At 48.9% G+C, this 21,285-nt stretch overlaps 1 protein-coding gene across 1 annotated transcript in view; it reads right to left on the bottom strand.

The window, feature by feature from the left end:
* Window positions 1-14,283, bottom strand: part of LOC147692528 (uncharacterized) — a 244,320-nt gene extending 230,037 nt beyond the window's left edge. The window contains exon 1 of the mRNA XM_086936800.1: window positions 14,141-14,283. The gene's annotated coding sequence lies outside the window, so the exon portion shown is untranslated. The remainder of the gene's footprint in view (window positions 1-14,140) is intronic.
* Window positions 14,284-21,285: the final 7,002 nt, after the last annotated feature.

The raw sequence follows: 21,285 nt of genomic DNA on the forward strand, positions 1-21,285 counted from the left end.
CCTTTTAGTTCGAATGGACCAAGCCCATGATAAAAATGTGGCTAGGGCGCAAGCATAGGTGGCACGACTGTCAGACATTAGTATCCGAATTGCGGCCATGTGGCTCCTAGTGCCCAGCTGCCGGCATAGATTTTTGAGCCAAGCCCTCCTGGGAAGGGCATACTCTCCGCATTCAAACATAAAATGTGGATGGATGAAAAGGTGGATGAATGAAGGATGGTAGGTGTGTAGCAGTCTTCAGGCACCCAGAACTCTCCACCGATCAAAAGAAGAAAGCTGGACTCGCAGAGAAACGGAGCCCCAAGATCCTCTTCCTCCTTCACCAAAAGACGCTGAATAGTGAGCACGGGGAACTGGGCGCGGCCGCTGACGTCATCGTAGGCACGCCCGTGCCGAACCTCACGCATCTCGAGTGAGATGCCAAATCTCACGCATCTCGCGTGAGATGTCAAATCTCACGCATCTCGCGTGAGCTGCCGTACCTCACGCATCTCACGTGAGATGCCAAATCTCACGCAACTCGCGTGAAATGCCAAATCTCACGCTACTCGCGTGAGATGCCAAATCTGGCGCATCTCGCGTGAGATGCCAAATCTCACGCATCTCGCGTGAGATGCCAAATCTCACGCATCTCGCGTGAGATGCCAAATCACAAGCATCTCGCGTAAGATGTCAAATCTCACGCATCTCGCGTGAGACGTCAAATCTCACGTATCTTGCGTGAGATGTCAAATCTCACGCATCTCGCGTGAGATGTCAAATCTCACGCATCTCGCGTGAGATGTCAAATCTCACGCATCTCGCGTGAGATGTCAAATCTCACGCATCTCGCGTGAGATGTCAAATCTCGCGTGAGATGTCAAATCTCACGCATCTCGCGTGAGATGCCAAATCTCATGCATCTCGCGTGAGATGCTAAATCTCACGCATCTCGCGTGAGATGCCACATCACACGCATCTCGCATGAGATGTGTGAGACTGAATGTTGATTTACTTGTGACAGTCCAACAATAAAATCCAACGAAATATGATCCCATGGTTTAGTGGCCATAGGTAGAACTTGTAACAAACCTTTTGGTTTCCTATGATTGGTTTTAAACAAAGCACAGTTTTCACAGTCTCGAGCCATATCGTAGACGTCTTGTTTACTTGTTGGCCACCAAAATAATTTTTTACGTTTTTCCATAGTCTTTTTAGGTCCAGGATGTCCTGCCAACGGGAGGGAGTGTAACCAACTGAACGCTGTTTCTTGTAATTTCTTAGTGGGTAGATTCACTTGTTTTCCATGAAATAGTATTCCTTCCTTGATGGATTGGGTTGTATCTTGTTTTAACCATTGTGCCCATAACGAAGGAGGAAAACTTTCATGGAGATCATCAAGGAACTGATCTGCTGTCAAAACACAGATTACTTTGTCGGGATTGATTATGGCTTGAGGAACCCCTTCACATTTGTGTAATGAGGAATCTTTTCTGGAAAGCGCATCAGCTTTTTTGTTATCTTGTCCTGGACGATAGGTCACAATAAAGTCATATTCGGCGAAGAACATCATCCACCGTAATTGACGTGGAGTTAATATTCTTGCAGAACTCATAAATTGTAAGTTTCTGTGGTCTGTGTAAACAGTCACTGTGAATCGTGCCCCCAAAAGATAATGCCTCCATTCTTTGAAAGCGTCATGTATGGCAAGCAGTTCCTTTTCAGCTATAGTATAGTTCTGTTCAGCTGGATTTAGCTTTGTACGCCACAGGATGCATTTGACCAGTGTTTTGTTTTCTTTGAGAGAGGATGGCATCAATAGCTACATCCGAGGCATCAGCTTCGATAATAAAGGGTTCACGAACATCTGGATGCATCAAAATCGTTGCTGCTGTATAGGCTTGCTTCAAAGTGCGAAATGCATTATTGGCTTCAGGAGTCCACTCAAATTTTACCTTCTTTCGTAGCAACCGAGTGATTGGTGCCACTACAGCAGAGAAATGGTCTATGAAGCGACGAAAAAATGTGCAAATCCTAAAAAACATTGTACATCACGAACTGAGTTTGGAATAGGCCATTCTGCAAATGCTTGTATCTTTCCGTCAGTCATTTTCATGCCAGTAGGTGTAAGAAGAACTCCCAAAAATTCGACTTCAAAAACATGAAAATCGCATTTAGACAATTTGCAATAAAGGTTATATGTTTGTAATAAAGTTCAAGTTAGGAATTTGTATAGCGCACTACTCGCCCAGAGGGTCTCAAGGCGCTTGAGGGAGGGTGTGTGCCTTATTTATCGAATAGCCAGGTTTTTAGCTGCTTTCTGAAGGAGAGGTGGTTCTGTGAAAGGCGGAGGTGAGTGGGGAGAGAATTCCAGGTTTTGGCCGCTAAGTAGGAGAAGGATCTTCCTCCCATGGTGGATCTGTGGATGCGCGGAATTACGGCGAGGGCTTGATTGGATGATCGTAGTTGGCGGGTGGGTGTGTAGAAGGTCAGTCGTGTGTTGAGGTATTCGGGTCCTAGGTCATAGAGGGCCTTGTGTACGTGGGTGAGGAGACGGAACGTTATTCTCTTGTTGACGGGGAGCCAGTGGAGGTCTTTCAAGTGACCGGAAATGTGAGCTTGACGGGGGATGTCCAATATGAGTCTGGCTGAGGTGTTTTGGATACGTTGGAGTTTTTTCTGTAGTTTGGCTCAGGATCCGGCGTAGAGGGTATTTCCATAATCCAGTCGGCTAGTGACCAATGCGTGGGTGACTGTCTTTCTTGTTTCGGTGGGGATCCAACGGAAGATTTTTTTGAGCATGCGAAGGATGTTGAAGCATGAAGATGAGACGGCGTTAACTTGTCTGGTCATCGAGAGGGAGGAGTCTAGGATGAAGCCAAGGTTACGTTCGTGATCTGTAGGTATCGTATCGTAAGGGGTGCTTATATAGCGCACTGACACCGTGGGTTTCCTGGCGCTGGATGGACATAGAGGAAGCAGAGGGACTAACCAGTTTGGGGGAAAAGCCAAGTCTTTAAAGATTTACGAAAGAGGATAAGGGAATTGGAAATTTTAAGAGAGAGGGGGAGAGAATTCCAGAACTTGGGGGCCAGGTATGGGTGCTGTACCCAGTGCCGGTGGCCACCATGAGTCGTCCCAGGCAGAGGGGGATGATCCTAAGATGAGGACTTCCGTTTTGTCCGAGTTTAGTTTTAAACGGCTGTTCTTCATCCAATCGGCTACTTCTTTCATTCCTTCGTGTAGATTGGTTTTGGCGGTGTTTGGGTCTTTGGTGAGGGAGAGGATCAGCTGGGTGTCGTCTGCGTAGGAGATGATGTTGAGGTTGTGTTGTCACGCGATGGATGCGAGGGGACTCATATAGACGTTGAAGAGGGTGGGGCTGAGTGATGATCTTTGTGGTACGCCGCAGATGACTTCGGTGGCTTCTGATTTGAATGGGGGGAGGCGGACTCTCTGCGTTCTCCCAGCGAGGAACGAGATGATCCATTCCAGAGCTTTTCCTTGTATTCAGACGTTGCTGAGGCGTTGTATGAGGGTGCTATGACAGACTGTGTCGAAGGCGGCGGAGAGGTCAAGTAGGATGAGGGCGACTGTTTCTCCGTTGTCCAGTAGCGTTCGGATGTCGTCTGTAGCTGCGATGAGGGCTGTTTCGGTGCTGTGTTTGGCTCGGAAGCCGGACTGTGAGGGGTCGAGGGAATTGTTGGATTCATGGAAGGCGGCGAGCTGACTATTAACGGCTTTCTCAATGACTTTGGCAGGGAATGGGAGGAGTGATATGGGGCGGTAGTTCTTAAGTTCAGAGGGGTCAGCTGTGGGTTTCTTCAGAAGGGCGCTAAGTTCTGCATGTTTCCAGCTTTCTGGGAAGGTAGCGGAGTTGAAGGAACAGTTGATGACATCGCGGAGATGGGGTGCGATGATGGAGTCTGCTTTGTTGAAAATGTGGTGGGGGCATGGGTCGGTTGGCGATCCTGAGTGGATGGAGTTCATCAGGCTGATGGTGTCTTCAGTAGTGATTGGGTTCCAGGCGCAAAGGTTGTGAGGGTGCTGTTTTGTTTCGGAGGTGGATGGAGTGGACTGTTCTTCGGACTGGTTTGCAAAGCTGTTATGTATGTCGGCGATTTTGTTGTGGAAGAAAGAGGATAAAGAGTCGCAGAGGTCTTGGGAGGGAGTGATGTCGTTGGTGCCGGCGGTGAGGTTGGTAAATTCTTTGACGATGTTGAATAGTTCCTTGCTGTTGTGGGCGTTGTTGTCGAGTCGATCCTTGAATGCTGATTTCTTGGTGGATCGGATCAATTGGTGGTGTTTTCGGGTGGCGTCCTTGAAGGTGGTCAGGTTGTCAGTGGTAGGGTTTTTTCTCCAAGTTTTCTCGAGAGTACGAAATAACCTCTTGGATTTCTTAAGGTCATCGTTGAACCAGGGGGCCTTTTTGCTACCTTGTTTGATCTGGTGGTTTTTTAAGGGTGCTAATTAGTCAGCACTGTGGGTGATCCATTGTGTGAGTTTGGTGGCAGCTTGGTTTGGGTCCGATGATATGGCAGGAGGGTTGTGGTTAAGCGAAGTGAAGAGTTGGTCGGTGGTGATTTTGTTCCAGTTTCTTCGAGGAATAAGTTGTGGGTCGAGGTGTTTTTGTAGCTGAAGTGAACGCATCTGTGGTCCGTCCAATGGAGAGCTGTGGTGTGATTGAGTGTGTACCCAACACCTTCTTAACGTGACCTTCATGACTAGCTATGGAATCGGAATAGATCAAAATGTCATCTATATAAACTACTAAGTTGATTTCTGGGTTTACTGTCGAACTTCCAACTTGATTTATCATATTTCTTCCTGTCAGTTCTTCTTTCGGACAGTCTATGATCCAGACGTAAAGTTAGATTGACTAACTCTGAACAAGTAGTTGGTTGAGGATCGATATACGCAAGAACATATTTCAGATCATCTTCTAACCCTTGATAAAAGAGTGCTGCCCTCTTTTCTTCAGGCCACGAGGTTTCTGCAATTAACCTATTGAAATGTGACAAATAGGAAGGAATATGCTACTTACCAGTATGCATCTGTTCTTGGCATGTAGGGCCGCTAACATTCATATCTTGTGCATAGATCGCCGCCTAGTGTTGGGTCCGGATGATTGCACCTTGTTGTCCTGGAAGAGTCTTTTGAAGTATCACGAGATAGGTGGCTCCTCCCCTGGACTACAGTGCGCATGGGCATCCTCTTCATCCTCAGATTGTTTTTCGCCATAGTGACAGAGATGGAGTCCAATACAATACAAGATGACCATGCTTACAAATAATTCTGACTACTACAGCTGCGACAGGCACCGGGGAGGATGGGTGGGCGATATGAATGTTAGCGGCCCTACATGCCAAGAACAAATGCATACTGGTAAGTAGCATATTCCGTTCGAGGCATGTGGGCCGCTAAATTCATATCTTGTGCATAGAATAAATAGCAGTTTCTCCCCTAGCGGTGGTTGCCGGAGCCAGCTGCAGCAGCCTGAAAAAGGGACTTAAGAACAGCCTGTCCTACAGCAGCTTGCTGCTTGGAATGTACATCAACACAGTAGTGTTTGGTGAACGTATGTATGTTATTCCATGTGGCTGCTCAACAAATGTCCTCCGTTGGAATGTTACCCAGGAAAGCCATGGATGCCCCTAGCTTGCGTGTGGAATGCGCTCTTGGGGGGACTGTTAGTGTGTGTTTAGCCTTCTGATAACAAATCTGAATACACTTAACAATCCATCAGGCTATATCTGATTTGGAAATGGGTTTGCCCTTGTGCTGTGGTGAAAAAGCAACAAAGAGTTGTTTAGTCTTCCTGAAATCCCTCGTCCTGTCTATATAGTACAGGAGAGCTCGTTTGACGTCTAATGTGTGCAGTGATCTTTCTGCAACTGAGTCTGGATTAGGGAAGAAAACTGGCAGTTCAATAGTTTGATTAATGTGGAACTGAGAGACTACCTTGGGCATGAATTTAGGGTTAGTGAGTAGCACCACCCTATTCGCGTGAACCTGTATAAAAGGTTCTTGAATGGTTAGGGCTTGCAGCTCGCTAACCCGTCTCAGCGACGTGATCGCTACTAAGAAGGCAACCTTCCAAGTGAGGAACTGTATCTCACAAGAGTGGAGAGGTTCGAAGGGAGGTCCCATCAGTCGGGTCAAAACAATATTAAGATTCCAGACCGGTGAAGGTGGTCTTCTGGGTGGAATGACTCGTTTGAGTCCCTCCATAAAAGCCTTTATGGCTGGCACTCGGAACAGTGAAAGGTGTTGCCTGTTCTGTAAGTAAGCCGCTATTGCCGCCAAATGAATACGTATAGAGCTGTATGCCAGATTGCATCTGTATAAATGTAACAGGTAACAGATAATGTTTTGTGTTGATGCATCCAGCGGGTTTATGTCATGGTTGGAACAGTAAATGACAAAGCGTTTCCATTTGGCAGCATAGCAGGCCCTAGTGGTAGGCCGTCTCGCCTCCTTGATGATATCCATACAATCAGGAGGCAAATTCAGATACCCAAAGTCTATGACTTCAGGAGTCATATCGCAAGGTTTAACTGTTGCGGATCTGGGTGCTGAACTTCGCCATGGCTCTGGGTGAGAAGACTGGGTGTAAGACGCAGTCTTTGATGAGGCACCACGGAAAGTTCTAGGAACGTGGTGCACCATGCTTGCCTCGCCCACGTTGGCGCAACCAGGATGAGAGTCATCAAGTGCTGTCTGAGTGTCCGTGCCACCGGAGGTATGAGCGGGGCTGGCGGAAAAGCGCACGCAAATCTGCCTGACCAGTTCATCCATATCGCATTGCCCTGAGACCGCGGGTGTGGGAACCTGGCGGCGAAGTTTGGGCATTTTGTGTTCTCGTTTGTGGCGAACCGGTCGATGTCTGGATGCCCCCACTGCTGGAAGTACGGTTGCAGCAACAACGGATGAATCGCCCACTCGTGCACCTGATGGCTGTGTCTGCTGAGCAGATCCGCCATCTGGTTGTCCTGGCCCGGGAGGTGCTCCGTCATGAGGAAAATGTTCCTCTGAATGGCCCACTTCCACATGCTCTGAGCCAAGTGTGACAACTGTGGAGAGTGAGTACCTCCCTGCTTCTGAATGTAATACATGGCCGTCATGTTGTCCGTCCGGATCAACACGACCTTGCCGCACAGATGTATCTTGAAAGCCTTCAGTGCCAGGAAGATTGCCATCAATTCCAGCAGATTGATGTGCATCTTCTTCTGTTGATCCGACCATAGTCCCTGCACTGTATAATGAAGGAGATGCGCCCCCCACCCCAGGAGGGATGCATCCGTCGTGAGCACTATTTGTGGTACAGGCTCTTGGAACGGTCGTCCTTTGCAAAGGTTGCGTGGATTCCACCAATGCAGAGAGTTGTACGCACGACCGGTCACCAACACTAGGTCTTTCAATTGTACTTGAGCCTGATTCCACTATCGTGCTAAACACTCTTGGAGCGGACGCATGTGCAGTCTCGCGTGCAGGACTATGAAGATGCAGGAGGCCAACATGCCTATCAACTGCAGAAACACTCGCGCCTGTAGTGAGTGTTGTGGCCTGAATTTGCGAATCAGCAGTTGCATGCTGTCGATTTGCACTGAGTTCGGCTGGGCCGTAGCCGTCACAGTGTCCAACTTCGCTCCCAAGTATTGCTGTACTTGGGCGGGTTGAAGATGCGACTTGGGATAGTTCAGAGAAAATCCCAAACTGTGAAGAAGATGAATCGTGCGGGACACGTGGCTGGCGCACTGCTGGGCCCACTTCGCTTGCACAAGCCAGTCGTCCAGGTAAGGGTAGACATGAATGTGTTGTCTCCAAAGGTGTACCGCCACCGTCGCCAAGCACTTGGTGAACACTCTGGCAGCAGTGGTCACTCCAAAGGGTAGCACCTTGAACTGATAATGCTTGTTCTGTATAGTGAACCTGAGATATTTCCTGTGTGCCTGATGTATGGGTATATGGAAATATGCATCCTTCAGATCCAGAGTTGCCAGGAAATCCCCCTGACGGAGCAATGGCAGGACCTGCTGCAGAGTCAGCATATGGAAATGTTCTGAAAGGATATATAGGTTCAAAGGTCTCAGATCCAGAATGGGCCTGAGAGACCCGTCCTTCTTTGGGACCAAGAAATAGAGAGAGTACACCCCTGTTCCGTGCTCCTCTAGAGGCACCAGTTCTATGGCCCCTTTTTGCAGCATGCTGGCCACCTCTTGCTGTAATAAGGTTAAGTGCTCTGCGGACATAGGATGGTGTCTACGTGGTATGTCGGGTGGAGTGAATGTCAGTTCTAAACAATACCCGTACTGGATAAGTTGCCTCACCCACCTGTCTGTGGTAATGCCTTCCCAGACTGGCAGGAACTGCTGGAGTCGTCCCCCGACCGGTGTTATATGGTCTGGGGCAGTGACAAGACGTCACTGTTTGGTATTTGCGGAGGACCTGGTGTTATTATTTCCACGTCCTCTGCCTTTGGCGCTGTTACCACGGTATCCATCTCTATTGTTCTTGTTAAAGGTGGCCTGTGCACCACCTTTATTGTATTGTGTTTGCTGAGATGTTTGCCCCCTTGATGGCCCTCTACCTCCTGAGTGACTAAAAGAACCCCCTCTGAACTGTTGAGACTGCAAGGCCCCCATAGACTTAGCCGTCTCGGTGTCCTTCTTGATCTTCTCAAGAATCGTGTCAACGTCAGGCCCAAACAAGAAATCTGGGTTAACGGGGTGATTGAGCAAACTTGTTGTATTTCTGGCTTAAACCCTGAAATTCGTAACCATGCCTGCCTCCTTAGCATTACACTGGTGTTAATGGCCCTGGCTGCAGTGTCTGCTGAATCTAGGGCACACTTGATAGAAGCGTATGATATCAGTTTCCCTTCCTGAATCAACATTTCCGCCAATCTCTATATGCATCAGGCAAGTGTTGCAACAATTGCTCTAGGTGTCATAGTGAGCCCTATCGTATCTAGCCAGTAGAGCTTGTGTATTGGCTATTCTCCAAATATTCGCTGCCTGCGCAGCAACCCACTTCCCAGAGGCTTCTAACACTTTAGATTCTTTGTCTGGGGAGGAGCATCACCCCTTGTTTGAGAGTTCGCCCTCTTCCGGGCATTGGAGACCACCAAAGAGTCCAATGGCAATTGACCCCTTATATACGTAGGGTCCACATGACCAGGCCTATATTTCTTTTCAATACGTGGGTTCACCACCCTTGCTCTGGTTGTGTCCTTGAAAATGTCATTGGCGTGCTTAAGGACACCCTTCAGCATCAGCAGCGTCTTCACTGACCTGTCCGACGTAGAGAACGTATCAAACAGGAAGTCCTCCTCAACCGGGTCCGCATGCATGACCACATCGTGGTTCAGCGCTGCCCTTTCAATTAGAGCGTTGAACGCCGCAGAATCCTCTGCGGGGGCCGTCTTCACTTGGTAAGACTGGGTGTCCGCCGTGCCTTGATCTTCGAGCACATCCTGCGAGTCATCCTGATTAGATTCATCAGGATAGTTGAATTGCTCGTCATTCTGGTCATCACCCCTGTGAGAAGTTGGCCTGATATATGATGCTCACTAGTTCTAGTGATCACCTTGTATCAGTCCGTACGCAAATCTGCCTGACCAGTTCATCCATATCACATTGCCCTGAGACCGCGGGTGTGGGAACCTGGCGGCGAAGTTTGGGCATTTTGCATTCTCGTTTGTGGCGAACAGGTCGATGTCTGGATGCCCCCACTGCTGGAAGTACCGTTGCAGCACCGAGGGATGAATCTCCTGTGAGAAGTTGGCCTGATATATAATGTTCACTATTCTAGTGAGCACTTTGTATCAGTCCAAACAACCCTTATGGTGATTGGTTGTAAGTCAACCTTATAGACCAGCTATCCTAGTAGCGTGGACAAAAGCAGTCTTTAGGCTAAACTCGGAATGGCATGTGAAGCCAGCTGTTTTACCACATATAACCCCTTGAATACCAAGTGAAAGGACACCACAGAGGTTGTTATGAAAATAAACAGATATTTATTAACTAACATACACCTCTGAGCTCTTTATGAGATCAGAGGGCTAAGCACATGACAATACTCAAAAGGAAATACGAGTTCGCACAATATTTATACAAGTGCCTTAGGGGCACGACAAACCATATACTCAAAACAATGGAATGTGAGGAAGGAAAATACTGTAAGGAGATGCAAAGGCTGGAGGATCGCTGGGACTACACTACAAACTAGGTAAGCAAGGAGCAGGAGGCCCACGGGACTCACGTGCAGAGTGGGAACTCTCACGCGGGATGCGTACCAACGTCTATGGATCTTACAGTTTAGAAAGTTACGGATTCCGGACGAACCCGGCTGGATGGAGGGAAAACAACAGTGGACCTGAACACTAGGATAGTGAACACAGACTTCAGCACCTAGAAGCTTTAGTTACCTAACCCACAGGCTGCTGGTGCATAGGGCTGAAGTAGTGTCAGGTTTGCTGCGTTGATCCCGGTGATGCCTGAAACAAGGAGTTGTTGGCAGGCAGCCAGATGGAGGAGTCCGGTGGTTCCAAGGATGGAACTGGAAGGAAGAAGTCCTGAAAGGGAAGGGGACAGAGTCTTGGTCACTAGCCAGTGACGGTGCTGGAACCAGGAGGGAACCAGATGCTGTTGCCGCAGTCAGGTGAAGGAAGGGTCGCTTTTCTCTGTAGCTGCGCGGACCAGGAGCTGCTCTTCAAGACCAGGCTGGAGGCACGAGCTGTCCCACGTCGTCTGCTGCTGTTGGCGGTGTCGGATCGTCGATCTAGACAACAGGCCTTTGCAAATGCAAGCCACGCGGTGAAACAAAGATGGCGTCTGGTGCGGACCAGGAGGGTCCGGGGTGCTTCTCCTTTACAAGTAAGCAAGGGCCAGTCTGGGGGACCAGACTAGCAGTGTTGGATTCTTCGGGTCATCGTCTCAGAGGTCACGAGCCAGCCGGCAAGTGACCAGACAACAGGAGGTGCAGCAACCAGGCAAAAGGGCCCCACGCAGATCTCGTGGATGCTGGGGGGCTGGTCTTTGGTGCAGGAGCTGCGTCGGTGTAGGGCTTCTCAGACCCTGGTGCACTCACTCGAGGATCCCTCGGCGGTCGTGCTGGAAGCGCTGTGCAGGTTTCTCAAGATGGCTGTCTCCACGTTGCTCGTCGCAACCACGGGTCCCAGCTGGTATGCATTCGGACTGAGGGGCGGCTGCGACTCAAGTCCGTCTTCGGTGTCCACGCCCCCGAGGGCAGCCTTAGATGACGTTGCACCGTCTCTTCGGGCCTTTGGCACCTTCTTGGATGTACCGATCTTCAGGGTGGCATCCCTTCCGTAACCCCGAAGGGGCAATGACACTCTGAGCCTTCTTAGGATCCGATGGAACGAGGCTTCGCGAAAAGAATACTGGTTTGACCAGTTTCAGTTTCGGTTTCGATTTGTCTTTAGTCAGTTTTGTTTTCGTTTTCGAAGGCGTACCCACCGAAGGCTCTGAAGTATTCTTAGCCGGGCAAGGTTGCGGGGCTGTAGAATGAGTAGAAAGATCTTGGCTAAGGCCTTCCGGCGATGCTTCGACCTGAGCCGTTGACAAGACAGTGTCACTTTCGACCCCGAATGTTCGGGTGGGTCTTGCTCATCGCTGGAGCCGCCCTCTGCGGCTCCAATAGCCATACCGTCGTCTCTTACCTCGACGGCTTCATCGTCTTCGATGTGTTCATCGTCTACCTCTTCTCCGTAGGAAGAATCTTGACAGGAGACCGGGTCGGAGAAGTGCTCCGGTTCCTCCTCTTGGACGCCCTCGTCGTCCCCAGCCTCGGAGATATCCTCCACATCCGGTAGTCTCGCCTCACGTCGAAGAGCGAGTACCTCTTCTGACCTGAATTTCGAACAGGCCAAGCAACTCTCCTCGTCGTGGTCTGGAGACAGACATCTGTTGCACACAGGGTGCACGTCTGAGAGAGGGTACTTCGCGTTACAGACTGGGTTACGTTTAAACGGGGCCTGGAATTCCATCGTCGATGTCATTCTTCGATCGGGCCTAAAAAGCTGGGAGCACACGTGCTCAAGTATCCGGGAACCGGATAAGTTAACTCAGAACCGAACGAAGTACAATACCGACGCTTAAAGAGGCCTTTTGGCCTGAAGAAAAACAAGTTTTTCCTATAGGTTCCGAACAAGAGTCACGGAACACATCCGAACCCAATGGCGGAAAAAAACAATCTGAGGATGGAGAGGATGCCCATGCGCACTGTAGTCCAGGGGAGGAGCCACCTATCTCGTGATACTTCAAAAGACTCTTCCAGGACAACAAGGTGCAATCATACGGACCCAACACTAGGCGGCGATCTATGCACAAGATATGAATTTAGCGGCCCACATGCCTCGAACATAAGGTCTCTATTCCCTTGTCGTAGCTGTAATAGTTCGCGATCTGGGGACAGAGTCACCAGTGGCGGCTGGTGACATTTGAAATTGGTGTGGCGTAAAATTGGCGGTGGAGAAAAAAATACAGGAACAAACACCACACAGTACCATACAAAGAATAGAAACCAACCCCACATCAAAACTAATGCAGCGCGCTATGTGAAAGTGAATTCAGCATGTTCATAAAGTGATCACATATTTTAGAAAATATTAATTTTGTGAAACCATCATGCAGTGTTTGAGGCTTAGCTTATGAGTAGCTTCAAATAGAATGAAAACAAAACAGGTATTACAGCAAATTTTGCCTGCAGCGGGCACCAATGCATTGTATATTCCATACCTTGCAAATACATATACAGGGTAAATTTACGCGATGAAAACTGCCCAGATTTGAAAATGTGGGGTAGTATTTTTTTTCATCTGAAACACGCTAATGAGGGCCACTTTCATTTTAATGCCCAGATGTATTTGCTGTGCTAGTCCGACCCTGGCTGTTCCACGTATTCTGAGTGAATTTATCAATAAATAACACATGACTCAACCTCCAGTGGCTCCAATTGCCCTGTTGGTCCAGTGTCACTCCGAACTGAGGGAGTTCTTGCTGGGTCGGAGGTGCACTCACACGGAGCTGTTTACATAACGTGCTCGCCGTGCAAACCGTAGCAGCCCTCTCAATTGACTCCAGTGACGCCATTTAAACTTATTTTAATTAATGTTTAACCTATCACAGATACTGTTTTTAACACTCCGTCGATCGGCAGCCCCTCCTTATCCTCTCACTCCCAAATATACAATTTGGCACCAGCATGACTGAGCTAAACTGTGTGAATCAGACGAGTGACGAAGGTGCTGGTGCTGACAAGTTTGTGTCTAGTCAGAGGCCAGTCACTCCTCTGATGTCCCTACTTGTTCGGTGTGCAGGGGAACGCCAGTTCTCTTGTGTCAGTGAATTAACGAGACACACGTTTGTGCCTGCTTACTGCACTATGACTATGAGAGATGGAAACAAACATACAAACTACTGCCACAAACGGATGAGAGAAACTCGCACTTTATTTACTCGGAACTTTTATACAGAATGCAAAGCATGACTGTATTTTCGGCTGAATTGGGTTAAATGTTACAACTCATTTCCACACAGTCACAGAGGCCCTTATTTAAGGCAACCCAAGGAACGTGCCAACAATGTACAGTCTTCAGAGTTTATTCGATGTTATATTGTTTTCATTTTTAATTTATTATGTATGCACATGCACGATGGCACTCACCACATGGGAAGGAAGTCGGAACGGGAAACCAAGAATCAGGCGTGAGCGCTCTCACTGCACAGGACCATCTCTTCCCAGAGCAAGGCAGGTGGCACGGCGACATCGAGGTGCCACCTGCCCCATCACAGTCAGGCACGGGTTGCCAAACGCAGCCGCAAGAAGAGCTCAGAGCATCCATAGAAGCACCAAGCACCTGCACGCCACTGCCAAATGACCCGAGCCGGCGCACAAGGAGGCATGCATGAGCTGAGCATTCCGGGTGACAGGGTAAATGGGTCCGGAGCGTGGCGCAACACAAACCACCTCAACCCCCAGACTAGAGAGCTTCTTCTTCACCCCTCTGAAACCCGCCTCCTTAACAAAATCCCCCTCACTCCGGAGCCGGCAGAGACAGGCAACATTTAAATACTTAAGTATAATTTACATGCGATATGCGATAATAATACATAATAAAATATTATATAAAACTTACCTTGGCTTCCCGCGCTGACTCCCAAGACTGCAGACTTCCGACTCCCGGCGTCCTGGATTTTGAATGCGTCTGACGTGGTCTGGGCTCTCGTCAACAGGAAGGCTGCAGGCAACCTCCCTCCCCTCCACCGCAGGCAGCACCGATTGGTTCGGACGGCTGCCCCAACAGCGTCATTTCTCTCAGTCTGTATGCTGCAGAGAACGGAGAGGAGGAAGCGGACTACTTAATCGCTGTATCCTATCTACTTTATCAGAGAGCATTGCAGTGGCATTCCTAGCTTCAGTTAAATCTGTTTGCATCTGAACAATAACCCTCATTAAATCATCCATGGTGGCCATAATGTCAAAACTCTCAGACCGGGAGGAATATTATTTGTGGGCTCACTATTCTGTCAGGTTGCTTCTTCCTCAGGGTCTGGAGTGATGATATAAGGGGCCCACCTCTCAATACCTCCAACTCTGATTGTAATGATTACACAGAGTATTGAAGTGATTAAGCGGGGGGAAAGGGAATTAGGAAGGGAACAGCTGGGAAGGAGATCTGAAAAGGAAAAGTTACTCGCAAACAAAAATACACGCACTTTCCTTTGCACAAAGACGTAAATTTGGACATAAGATTCTGTCCTTCAATCAGGAACTAGCTTAAGAGCTTTGTGGCTTGCGTTTATTCAGACAATCATACTCTTAGTTGACCTTTCTTAGATCCGCTATATTGTGGCGATAATACTTCACTTCAGTATCAACTGCTCAAAGGCATAAGCGGCAGAATTTGGTTTAGGTCTTTCTATGACTAGGTTTTCAATCACCTAAACAATCAGTGTCTTATATTTCCTTATTTTATGTGACTTTAAAAGAGTTCCCAAAAACATTCATGGAACTACTATAGAACAAGAATCGCACTCGTGAATATGGTAATGAGCTAGAGAAAACATGCATAGAATTTCTACTGAACAAGAATCTCACTCGTGAATAAGGTAAATGATCTTGAAAATCAAATTGAATGTTCCTAATAATTCACTGAAAAGGTTTTAACAAGATTCGCAATCTTACCTGTTGAGTGGACCTCTGTCTCCTTTCTCTCACTCTGCTCCTTCACTCGTTTTTCTATCCTTTCTATCTTTCACCTTTCTGCATCTCTGCTCTTTTGTGCGTTATGTCTGCCCATTTTCCCTTTCTCTCCCTCTGCTCCTTCACTCGTTTTTCTACCCTTTCTATCGTTTACCTTTCTGCACCTCTGCTCTTTTGTGCCTTATTTCTGCCCATTTTCCATTTCTCTCCCTCTGCTCCTTCACTCGTTTTCACAAGTTTTTCTACCCTTTCCATCTTTCACCTTTCTGCCCTTTTCTGCATCTCTGCTCTTTTGTGCCTTATTTCTGCTTTTTTTCCATTTTTTCTTTATCCCTTCTTTCCTCCCTTTACCTTTCCCTGCCGCTGCTGCCCCTTCGCCCCCCCCCCTAGCGCGACCGGCCCAATCCAGCTCCTCTCCCCGCTCCCGCCTCCCAGCTGTCCAGCCCTCCCCGACCCCTACTTAATGCCGGCTGCGGGCGCGCCGCTGGTGCACCGAAGGCGCGTCAAAGGCAAGCACGTCTGCGCCCGTCCGCGGCCAGCACCAGGAACCCTGGACCTCCGCCCCGCCAACGCTACGACCCAGCAGCACTCCACGCAGTCAACCCAGGCTGCAACAACAACTGCAAGCTAGCATCACCAGCCGACACCCATGGGCCCTTCAGCTGTCACCGCTGCCGGCACACCTGCAGCACCGCCAAGAACACGGATCCAGCACAACCCGCCCACAAGAACACAACCGAACCGAAGACCCTGCAATGCATCCTCCTCAACGTCCGATCCCTCCACAAACACGCCACAGAAATCTGGGTCCTCCTCGACAGCACCACCCCGGACGTAGCATTCTTCACCGAAACCTGGACCAACGCCACCTCGGGACCGGACATCGCCATCGCCATCCCCCAAGGATACAAAATCTCCAGGAAGGACCACCCCACCCACCCAGGAGGAGGAATCGCCAACGTCCACAAATCCAGCCTCCGCCTGAGCACACTCCCTGACGAGTCCACAAAACTGATGGAACACCTTCACTTCAAGATACTGGCCAGCCCCACCGCCGCCCTCCGAGGAACCCTCATCTACCGACACCCTGGACCCCGCGGACCCTTCGCCAACTCCATCACGGACATTATCTCCCCGCAGGCCATCGCATCCACCAACTACACCCTGCTGGGAGACCTCAACTTCCACCTCGACAATCAACTGGACCCCAACACCACATGCCTCCTGGACAACCTCCACAACATTGGACTCTGCCAGATCGTGACCGAGCCCACGGACTCAGCAGGACACAACCTCGACCCCCTCTTCACTACAGGAAACTCCATCACCTTCAGCCACACCACCGAACTCCCATGGACCGACCATCGTTGCGTCCACTTCACCTTCAGAACACACACCATCCACAGACACCAGCACCTGCTTCCACAAAGAAACTGGACCAAAATCACCGACGACCAGCTCACCTCCTCACTCAACAACTCCACCCCAACCATCATGAAAAACAACGACCCCAACACCGCAGCCCGAACCCTGCATAGATGGATCTCGGACAGCACCAACACCATAGCCCCCCTTAAGAAAAACAACAATACCCGTGCCAAGAAAGCCAGATGGTTTACCACCGAACTTCGAGAGTCCAGGCGCACATGCCGCCGCCTCGAAAAGGCCTGGAGAAACACCAAATCCACAGAAGCCCACAACAACTTCAGAGCCGCCACCAACACCCACCATCAACTCATCAGAGAAAAGAGGAAAAAAGCGATTGAAGACAGAATTTCCACCCACGCACACAACAGCAAGGAACTCTTCAGCATCATCAAGGAGTTCGCCCAACCCACCAGCGAGTCTACCGACATCCCTCCCTCACAAGACCTCTGCGACAAACTCATCACCTTTTTCCACCACAAAATCAAGAGCATCTACGACAACTTCGACGAAGACAACCAACACACTGAACCCTTACGAACCACCCCCGACACCCGGAAACCAGCGATTGATGACTGGACAGCCCTCACCAATGAAGACACACTGAAGACAATGAAGTCAATCCACTCAGGAGCCCCCACGGACCCCTGCCCCCAACACATCTTCAACAGAGCCGCCGATACCATCGCACCCATGCTCCACCACACCATCAACCGCTCCCTGGTGACCGCCTCGTTCCCCGACGACTGGAAACACGCCGAGGTCAACCCCCTCCTAAAGAAACTGAGGAAATAGAAATTTTTACGTGGCCAGTGTGTCCCCTACATGCACCCTATGTATGTACATATACCCCATGTATGTCCATGTCACCATGCAACTCCCTTCTCATACCTGTAATAATAATGCCTCTGCATTTCCGTTCAATGTTAGCATGTTAGTCACCAAGCCCTCCATGATAGAAACGTTAATTCTGCACTGAGGCCTATGTTGCCAATGTATTTACATGGCACACGTTTAAAAGTCGAAATGAACTCGTTTTGTGGCTCAGCCGAGCCAGGACCCGAATTCAGGCTCCATGCCTCCTGACACTCTGAAAGCTGCAGTTTAGTTATGTATCCCTGACCTCTCACATACTTCCTGCTCAGCCGAGAGGTGCCCAGCCTGGCCTGCCAAGACAGTATTTTGCCTACAGTTATCTGCTCAGCTCCACAGAAACACATTCCTGCTTAATGAAAAGGGTAAACATATTCCGCCTGCAGAAGATAGGGCCTAGCCTTTCTGTCTCCATTCAAGTGATTTACAGAACCCGCATCCATAGAAGGCCCATGGCCCCACGCAATGCACAAAGAAATATATGCACACACTAACATTTAGTGATGAGCAGCCTTTGCTCGAGCGACCTTTAAGTCAGATAATACATCCTCCAAACTCAAGATATCAGATAATACCAGAAGTGCAGGTCGTCCTGACATTCAAGACTTCTCTACTAGCACGAAAGTCAGCTCCCCCCAGCTTCCCCCAGTTACACGTCAATTCTACGTCATGACCAAGTCGCGCACACAAGTAGGGTAAAGGTTCCAGCTGACCATGCAGACCCCCTCCATGTATCCACCCACCTATGACACACCTATGACTCATCAAGGGAACACCCACGTGTACGCCTTCTTACACGCCCATGTGCTCTTATCTCTCTCTTTCACTTGCTCTGGCTGGAGCGCTCCGCCTTCTCTATGCAAGTTAATGTATGTTTTAACTATAAATAATGAACTCTGTGAATAAAGTTCAGATGACGATCCTTCCTGATCCCTAGTGGTGATGGAACCCGATTCTCCCTTAACTCGAGTTACTGAATAAAGCCCTTCTGAATCGGACACCACGGACTCTGCCTCTCATTATATGCATGATCCTTGTTAATGTATAGAAATTCCGACAGGGTAATTAATTTATTTACCACATAATCTGGCGCCCGAATAGGGACCAGTCCCCTTCCCCACGCGCCGGCGATGTAGGTCCAGCCCCCTGCCCCCTTCTACAGCCGTGACGGACTTCAAGTGTACACGACAGCGGGACTTCCTGCCTACTCCCTCAGGCCCACGGAGGAGACGGAGACTGCGACCAGGCATCCACACGAGGCGGTGAGGAAAGCGGATCATCCCAACCAGAGCCCAAGTCGAGAGAGCAAGGTCCGAGGTATCCCGAGGCCCACCTGTTCCGAGGCGCATGCGTAGTAGCAGCAGCCGCAGCAGCAGCCGCAGCATCGAGTTTCCGAGGCCTTCAAGTTCAAGTTCTGCTTCCCGGTGAGTACCGTTATCGGGAACGCATAAAGACGGATTCATTTATTTGAGTCCGGTAAAGACGTGTCTGGGTACACAGACACGGTAAAGACGTGTCTCTTTATGAGACCGGTATGGTTGTACTGTTTTGCAGTACATAAAGTAAACAGTTTTTCGGGATCATGTTTTTTTCCTATGAACTAGTTAGGATGTATCTGTTTTTAATGTTTTAATGTTGTTGCATGAATGGTTGTTTTCAGTCTATTCTTGTATATATTGTGTTTTCGTTAAAGTTAAGTTGCAACATGCCACTGTTTTCGAAATTACGTCAGATAGGGACCAGGAAAGGGATACTGGAAGAGTCCGTTCCCGTCCCGCCTAGAGACACCCCTGGTCATTTCATGTATCAGAAGCATGGGCTAGATGCCATACTGTTCTTAGACTTATGGGTAGATTACACGAAGGATCTAGAAGAAAAGTATAGATGGCCTGTCTCGGGAACATGGGATGCTGAATGCATTATGAAAGTAGAGGAAGCGCTATGGAAAAAGAAAGCTAGACAGTCCCAGAAAGATGCCATTGAGTTATGGCGTAAAGAAGCGCACAGGAGAACAGAGAAAGAATTCCACAAAGCAGAGAGAAGTAAAGAAGCAGCAGAAAAGGCCAGAGAAAAAGAACTAAAGGAAGAGGGGGAACGGGTCAAGGCAGAACAAGCAGATCGAGAAAGAAATGCTCTCATAACAGGCATGTATCCCGTCCTCGCTGAAGGACTAGCTAGAGTGACCCCCTCAGAAGTACCTAGTAGTTTGCCGCCACCACTGATACCGACTAAAGTACGTAGGCATAGACAGACAGAAGCTGAGGCTTTTATTTCCTCCTATTTAGAGGAGCCTGCTCCGGATTATGTAAACGCAGAATTCCCTCCTCCTGTCCCTTACGTCAACAATCCTTTTCTCCTTCCGCCCCCACCGCAGAATCAGCTTACACAACTGCTTCCTCCACCGACTGTGAAAGACGACTTAGGACAAGGGGCAGTGGGAGGGGGGCCCACAAACACGCCACAAACACTGCAAGAGTTAGGACTACAACGAACGCCACAAGCGACAGCATCACCCTATAAGCAGAATGTAACGATCTCACATTGTATATACGATCCAGTACCAGGTATGGGTGCAATGCTCGTGTTCTCACTACGATTAAGACGCGCTGTAGGGTATCTGATCACACTACCAGGCATGAAGGAACATTTAGACAAAATATACCATTTCATTAGAACGGGGAGGGATCCGAGAGTATAGAAGAGGCCATGGAGCAAAGAAAGGTGGAGGTACAACGCACAATTTTACGTTTTTTGATTAACTGTCTGATCAGGGAACAAGACCAGCCAGACAAAGGAGTAACTAGAGGTATGACTGATTGGAGTGACAACATAGCTGCCGGTAAACATGATACAGTGGGAAAGACAGAATGCATGTACAAGAAAATACGAAAAGAGATTCTAAACCTACACAGGAAAGAGTCTGACGAGAAAGAGGATTCGGCATCAGAAGATGCTGGGCATGAAACAGAGGAAGTGGATAAAATAAATTATGTAGGCAGAGCACGACCATTTGACAGGCCCATATGCCTCGACTACCGCAAAAAGGGATCTCCTATAAAAGAAAGATATTCCCTCGAAAATCTATTCCAAGCTACTGAGAACGCACTGAAAAGACGAGTAGAGAGCGATAGACCCCACACCATACACGAACAGGAATTAGCCCGGTCAGCCGTTCAATGGGTGTCTAATGCCAACATATATAACGGTGACGTAGTGGCTCAGACCTTTTTGAGCCTTCCACAGAACGAACAGCGTTTGGCTGGTATTTACATGGTTCAACATTTGATAACGTTGTACGAGAGTCAACATTCTGATCCCGGTCCCTTGAATAAATTACTGGACGATATACTTCTAGATAGATGGATAGGCCTAGGTACCGAATTAATTAATGTCATTCTGGACCAACGACATAAGTACTTGACTTCTCTGACCACGTGCATGATTCCTGCCCCACACCACGACAGAAAGAGCTTCCACATAGACAGACAGAACCCCCTACGAGAGGGTCATCCCGTTATAAATGCAGCGGGTGACCTTCAGCGAGTATATGTTTACACACCCAGGACGAAAATAGAAATACTGGAAATGAAAAAGATGTTGCCCTGCCATGATAAAGACCCGGGGGGTTCCACCGTGAATTAAAAGACATTCTCCGCATAGGGGATTACACGTACGCTGACATCATTAAATTATTGAAAGTACTGTTACCTGCTGGTATTTATGAAAAGCTTAAAGAGAAAGACTGGGAGGTGGGAGAGAAAAAGATAAATTGGACAGAAT

The sequence above is a fragment of the Lissotriton vulgaris genome, chromosome 9 (assembly GCF_964263255.1).
Source record: "Lissotriton vulgaris chromosome 9, aLisVul1.2, whole genome shotgun sequence".
Lineage (NCBI taxonomy): Eukaryota > Metazoa > Chordata > Amphibia > Caudata > Salamandridae > Lissotriton > Lissotriton vulgaris.